The following is a 7036-nucleotide window of genomic DNA, read 5'->3' on the forward strand; positions in this document are numbered from 1 at the left end:
TTACACTTCATTCTACTCCAATCATCGATTGCATACACAAACTCCATCACTTTGATGTTAGATTCTCGAAAATCTTCAAGGCATCTTCTAGTGTTCTTGAGTTGAAGACTTCCTTTCTCCAACATTCATCTACTCAAATCACTTAACGTGATTTCATACCTCTATCGTTTCATGTTTTTCTCAAGATTTAAGGGGGGGGGGGGGGGTACAAGTAAAACACCAAGAACTTAACAAAACTCATTTAACAGCCTTCATCATAAAAGTTCAACTCCATTCACGGACCGTTTTGGTTGACTTAAACATTTTTTTTTCAAAGCTGTATTAGATGAAAATAGTGCAGATTTATACCTTTAAAATGACTACTTGCACATCTCCATACGGTTTCTCTACGATTTATGTTGATTTTTGCAAAATAGCCTACCATTTCAAGAACAAATCTGGACCAGTCTATGAATATGAACATTTTAATACAAGTTAAAGACTTCCATAAATCATGATAAAAATTATGAATAAACTAGACACATTTTAGGAACACTTAGAATTTACAAATTCAGTTTTCAACTTCGTATAAATTTTCTATTATTTTGCTAAAACAGCGCAGAAAGGTTAAAAACTAGTTAACAACTTATCACTTTCATAACACTTTGTATTAAGTTGAGCAAAGTGTATAGCAATAAGTTCTAAATATTGAATGTGTTCCTTGTTAGTTTATCATTATAAACTGAAAATTTTTCATTCATGAGAAGATTCTTCATTCATTTAGAACACATACATTAATCTATAATAATCATAGTTTATGGATTCATAGCACTAATGTTTTTTCATAAAAGGGTTCTTATACACCACAAACAATCCTACTACACTATACTAGGTATAGTTAGGTCGCATATACATTACAAAAGGTTTTCATACGAAATGGGGTAAAAATACAAAGTACCGGTTCTATACAAAAAAAAAGGGGGGGGGGGGGGGGTTACAAATACAAAGTACCGGATTCTATACAAAAATAGGTACACCACAAAGTACCGGGTCTTCATATAAATGGGATACGGATACAAAGTACCAGGTTTATACAAAAGGGGTACATCACAAAGTACCGGGTCTTCATATAAATGGGGTACGAATACAAAGTACCGGGTTTATACAAAAATGGGTACATTACAAAGTGTCGGTTAATCTTAGTATAATTATGGTGACCCACATAGGGACTTAACAAGACTTAAAGTATACGTGATTTTATAAATCAAAAATGGTTTTCATGTTGATCTGAAAACACTTTTAATAACACCAGGTACAGATTTTACTGGTACGCTTCGATCTGAGTATCTGTGATCACATAATAGAAAACTCACACGCACTTCTAGTCTTGGGTTTTAAGACTACATTACACATTGTAAGGAAAATATTGGGTTTTCTTGGTAACATACAAATCATTGCAAAGAGCGGCTTTTAAACTCTTACTTTCAAAAGCTTATGAACTCACCAACTTAATTGTTGACACTTTTTCAAAACTACTTGTATTCTTAGGAAATCAGTGAAACAGGAAAACCAACAGCACTTTGAGGATGGGACGTTAAATCGTCAAACAGTTCATTTTGTCATCATAATGTAATTGAGTGAAACATGTAAACATGTACTTTGGTGTAACTTTTTCAATTATATTTATGATGGTTGTATTTACTTTGAACACTATTATACACATTGTTGTGATACTATACATGAAGTCCTCCACCCCTGGACGTTTCCGCCAGCCATGGTTTGGGGGTGTGTCAGATTGGTATCAGAGCATTGTTTATAGTGAATTGAGTATATCAACCTATAAAAGACATAAAGAATATAAATACAATGAATTAAAAATACTCTGACCAAGAGGTTACACTTTTAAATAATAACATATTTAAGTAAGTATACATACCGATATTCATACAAAAAGACGTATCAGGATGACAAGAACAAAAGTATTACGATTGTTGAATATCACAAGTAAGCTCGGGGATGTATGGTCAGTCTTAGGAGTGGCATAGCCTGATCAACTATGCTGGTCCGATGAGTGATTAGCACATGCCCAAGAATGGTTGTGATATGGCAACAAGTCTAAAAACATACCAACACTACCACAATGAGAACATAAGAACGAAACATGAGTTTAAAAATACTATAGGAGTATTTTGTGTTACTATAAGTACTTACACGAGAATTAAACAGGTCTGTATCAAGTTGTTCAATAGTTGTTAAGTGGCTACGCTATGGTTATATGAAATTTAGGCGTTACAGACTCAGAATCCGTGACCTTTGCTTTACTTCCTGTTCTTGTTGGATTGTGGATTTGGAGTTAGGTTCACCTATTCGAAAGACTATCCTGCCTCAATTTCATATAACTGGTACACACTACACAAGTATTGACATAACTAATAAAGATCATCTAATAATTATCTAGATAGTTCATCTAATAATTATTTTCTTACCCCGATTCTCGCATAGATAACATGGCTGGACTCCATCCCCACGACAACCCGTACCTTCCGAACGAAGGCAATGATGGATGGTATGGAGAAGAACCCGAGAATGATCATCAGATCCCTTTGGTTGATCACCATGCCGAACACCTTTCGGATGATGATAACTCCAAAACCTGAGGTTGAAAACCTACCTATGGTAGCTCCTATTCCAAATCCTAACCCTCGTCCAGCTTTTCATGGCCTAACGCCTCCTTGGGTAGAATGCTTTAAAACATGGAGCGAAGAGCAAGATCAACTTATGCCGTTTAATGGAGACCGAAGCTTCTACAACGTAAACGAAGGGAGCTCAGCAGACAGAGTTCTACAAATCCTGACCCATAGAGTTTCCCGAAACGAAATACAGCAAAGGACGGCTCTCCATCGTATCGAAGAGGTTAATGCCAACGCAAGAATGCATACCATCCACACCAGTCGTCTTGAACACCCGTGAGGGAGATCTAAGAGGAACCGTGAGACCCTGCAGCAAGCCCTAGCTGAAACTCGAGCCGAAGTCAAAGAGCTCCGAGTATGCCAGAGAGTGTACGAAAGATACCTGCTTGATATGGAATGTCAACTAGTCAAACTAAGGATTCACCATAGGGGTAATCATCGTCATTAGAAAATGCTTTACTTCCATTCTTTGTTTTAAAGAACCGTATTCATATCTGTGTTCTGTGTAGAACTTTCCTATGTGACTACCTTGTACTATAAGTGCTCTTGGTTGGGCCTTTATACTGTCAAGGACTTTTCTACTTAGGATGTGATGTGAGACCTACTACAAGGTTAATTTTCCAGACTTATTACATCGTAAACATCAATGATATTGACAGTCGGCTAAATTTATGTCACTCTTTGTTCAATCACTTTCATTATACTATCTTTGGAGTCTATCTAAAACCCACCCTAGTCAAGTCATTGTACTAGGGTAGTTTAACTCGGGGATCATTCCCAATGCTATTTCAAAGGCTGGATCATGTTATCCACCAACTGATGGTGCCCCGTATTGGATGACCAACATTTTGAGACCATTCTATGAGCATACTTCTACTCCATACTAAGACTGCATCATGGGGATGTAGACCAAACCTTTGAGAACATACTCCTACCCTTTTGTGGAACGATTGAAATATGTCTAGGTTCAATGATAGACCTGACTAGGAATACTAGTTAATTAAAAAGGATTCGTAAGAAGGTTATTATTATGACTTTCCTCGCTTATACATTCCCGAGTATAAACTAAGTTTTCATCCATAATAACTCATCTCTCAGTCAGAATCAAATGATATAGGTTCAACAGTAATAGCTCACCAACTCCTTTTCTTTTGTATTTTAGAATCATGTCGTCATCCAAAAATAGCCCATCGAGCAATGAAACCCCTATTCTTCATATAGATGTTGCCACATTACAAGCCGCGGTAACAGCTGTTGTGCCAGCTTTCCTCTAACACATCAACTCAGGCAACACGAACAAGACTAGCAAAGGAGTCGACAATTCCAATTGTTGTACCGAACCGGGAAGCCAAAAAATGGAAACAGTCACGCACTTGCAAGGCCATAAAATCGAGAAGAACAAACGAAAACGCCAAGCACGAAAGGAGCGTGAGCAATCCAAGAGACTTTCTATACAACAACATCAAGTAGCAACTTCTGCCGTCCCAACATCGACCATACCATACGAAGGAAAACTTCTGAAATGTAACAAGTGTAGCTTTCATCATAACGGGGTGTGTCATGAAATGCAATGTTGCAATTGCTACAAAGTAGGACACCATGCCCGTGAATGTGGAACACCGACACGACACCGACACGACACATTTCTCAATTCCCTGACAACGGGATCAGCCCTGCACATGACGGTAGTGGTAAAACCGGACCCTATAAGTGGATGAACAAAGAAAACACCCGTGTCCACGTAACTCTGACTCGACACCTCTCTCCCACTGCCAATGCTAGTACAATCCAAATATGTCATCAATGTGGCGAGACTGGACACCTCAAAAAGGATTGTACGACAAAAAAGAACTAAGACGCAGACGGGAAGATACTAAGGATCACTGCCGTAGGAGAAACTACTATGGATCCCCATTAATATATGTAAGGCTTTTCGTTGTGTCAGACCCATAAAACATGTTTAAAACTAGTGCAACTCGAGTCTTATCATTTGCGTTGTCCCGATAGTTAAGGGACTCTCGTGCTGCGTATACGTGCCTTTTGTAGTATACCTTGTTCGTATAAGCATTCTTGTAGTTTCTCTAAAAGTACTGTAACTCTGTTAATAGTTGCATTGTGGTGTTTTTTCTGTAACTCCCTTATGTTCAAATCCAATGTCTTTACTTCCAAGTATGTTCGATACTACCATACGACTTGAGTCAACTCGATCCGTACAATACTATTTTTGTACACACATCTCTCTCTCCGAAATCGTTTTTCTAACGAAACCATCATTCCGGAACTCCGATGTACTCATGCATAGAGTACCACATGTTTCTTATCCTTCCAAAGAGACCTCAACAAACCTCCCCAAGGTACCACTCGTATAATACGTCAAGTTCAATCCAAAGACCCATACGGTTGGTCTATCGCGGAAGAAGGTATACATAAGAGTGGTATATAATCAAGGTTCTACAAGTTTAGAATTGATGATTCCACTTTAACCTCTTTTCCTCGTTGGGATGTGAGCTTAAAGAAGAATCATTTATTTGACCGCCTTTTCAATCTTAATTATATACGACTCGAATAAACAAGACTGTGATTGATGAACCAGGTATGACTTCTAATGTGAACTTCTGAATGGAGACTGCCCAAGACTACGAGTAATCACATCATCATGCGAACAAACTTAGAACCCAATACGACTCTTGTAACCAGATTTCCCTACAGTCTCACACCGACGTAGATACAAGAACTGTCTGGACAGCTTAATGACTACTCAACAATGGAATGTGAAGACCAAGCTCCTCACCTTTGAGAGCTCCGGTCTTATTCTTCGAGAAGATAAACTTTAGTGGGTGTGATCATACTAGCACTAATGAACTAGATCCCATCAGAACTCTGCAGTTAAGCATGCTTGGGCAAGAGTAGTACTAGGATGGGTAACCCCCTGGGAAGTCCTCGTGTTGTAGACCTCGACAAGACTCCAGTAGAAATCATTACCTTCTGCCTTTAATAGATGAATTGGTTGACCAACCGCAAGGAACGATGTACCTTTCAAAAAGGGACTTAAAATCCGAATATCACCAATTATGAATGTCAGTAAAGGATGTCTCGAGGACAATCTTCCAAACTCGATGCGGACGCTACGAGTCCGTAGTGATACCCCTCGGATAGGACCAATACACCCGTAGTATTCGTGAACTTAATGAATAGGGTACGCCATTCTTACTCGGATCATTTCGTCACTGTCCTTGTAAATGACTTACTTACCTACTCTCGTAGTAAGAAGGAAATCATAAAGAACACCTATGCTAAACCATGGAAACATTACGATCAGAAAAGCTCTACGTGAAGTTCTCTAATACAAATTTTGAAATTGAAGTGTCGAATTCCTAAGGCACACTATTAGTAATGTGGGAATTCTTGAGGACCCTTCCGAAAAATCAAAACCATTGAGAAATTGTAAGCACCGAAGACACTTACGGAAATCCACCAAATTCTAGGTGTCGCTGACCTGTCGAAAGTTCATTTAGATCTCCTCGTGTTACGACTTTGACCCAGAAGGGCGTGGCTCGTGACATGGAAGACAAGCTAGGGGAAAAAGCCTTTGGAATTCCAAGGGAAAGGCCAAATACTTTCGGAAATATCACCCTGGGAAGGCTTGCTACGCTTCAGAAAGCGTAGAAAGCTAAATCCAAGATAGTTAGGAGATACTACTTACCATTCCAAGTACAAAGAATCACACAAGAGTCACTTCATTCATGAGTCTATACTAATACATTACATGCTTACATGAATAAACTTCCATTAATACGCTTACATAAATACGATACAATACACGATAACAGAACATACATAACAAGGTGCTATAGCATGGGACAATTTTAGGATCTAACTATACCAATGAATCGCTAATGCATTGTGATAGTTATATTAGGTATACATGATTAATATAATGTGGATATTCGCGGCTTGCATTCATGAAGGGGTCGCGTTTAGTTCCCAAAATCCCTTGATAGGTGAGTGTTTAGTATGGAATCTAGTCATCACATTATGCCTTAACACTCAATTAAGGCAAATTAGTACAAAAAGTAGTCACTTATTGCAAATACTACAATACTTACACTGTATATATGACAATTACAAAAGGATATAAAACTACAGTTAATGTAATTTTTTTACCATTACTATGTGTCACATTCACATAATCGATGAGGTAGATTATATTTGAATAATAATAGTCGTACAGCCGGGTCTTGGTGGAAAGCTACTTTCAAAACAGTTAGGTCTTGGTAGAAGACTACTTTTTATTCTAGTAGGAAATATGGGATTTTCTAGGGTTTTCAAACGTTTACAATTACTTACAAACATTTTTATACTTATAC

The 7036-nt window shown here is 38.1% G+C and overlaps 1 pseudogene; it reads left to right on the plus strand.

Moving 5' to 3' along the window:
• The first annotated feature begins 5504 nt into the window (after window positions 1-5504).
• LOC145027665 (5S ribosomal RNA) lies at window positions 5505-5623 on the plus strand (annotated as a pseudogene).
• Window positions 5624-7036: the final 1413 nt, after the last annotated feature.

The sequence above is a fragment of the Lactuca saligna genome, chromosome 1 (genome assembly GCF_052625555.1).
Source record: "Lactuca saligna cultivar CGN05327 chromosome 1, ASM5262555v1, whole genome shotgun sequence".
Classification (NCBI taxonomy): Eukaryota; Viridiplantae; Streptophyta; class Magnoliopsida; order Asterales; family Asteraceae; genus Lactuca; species Lactuca saligna.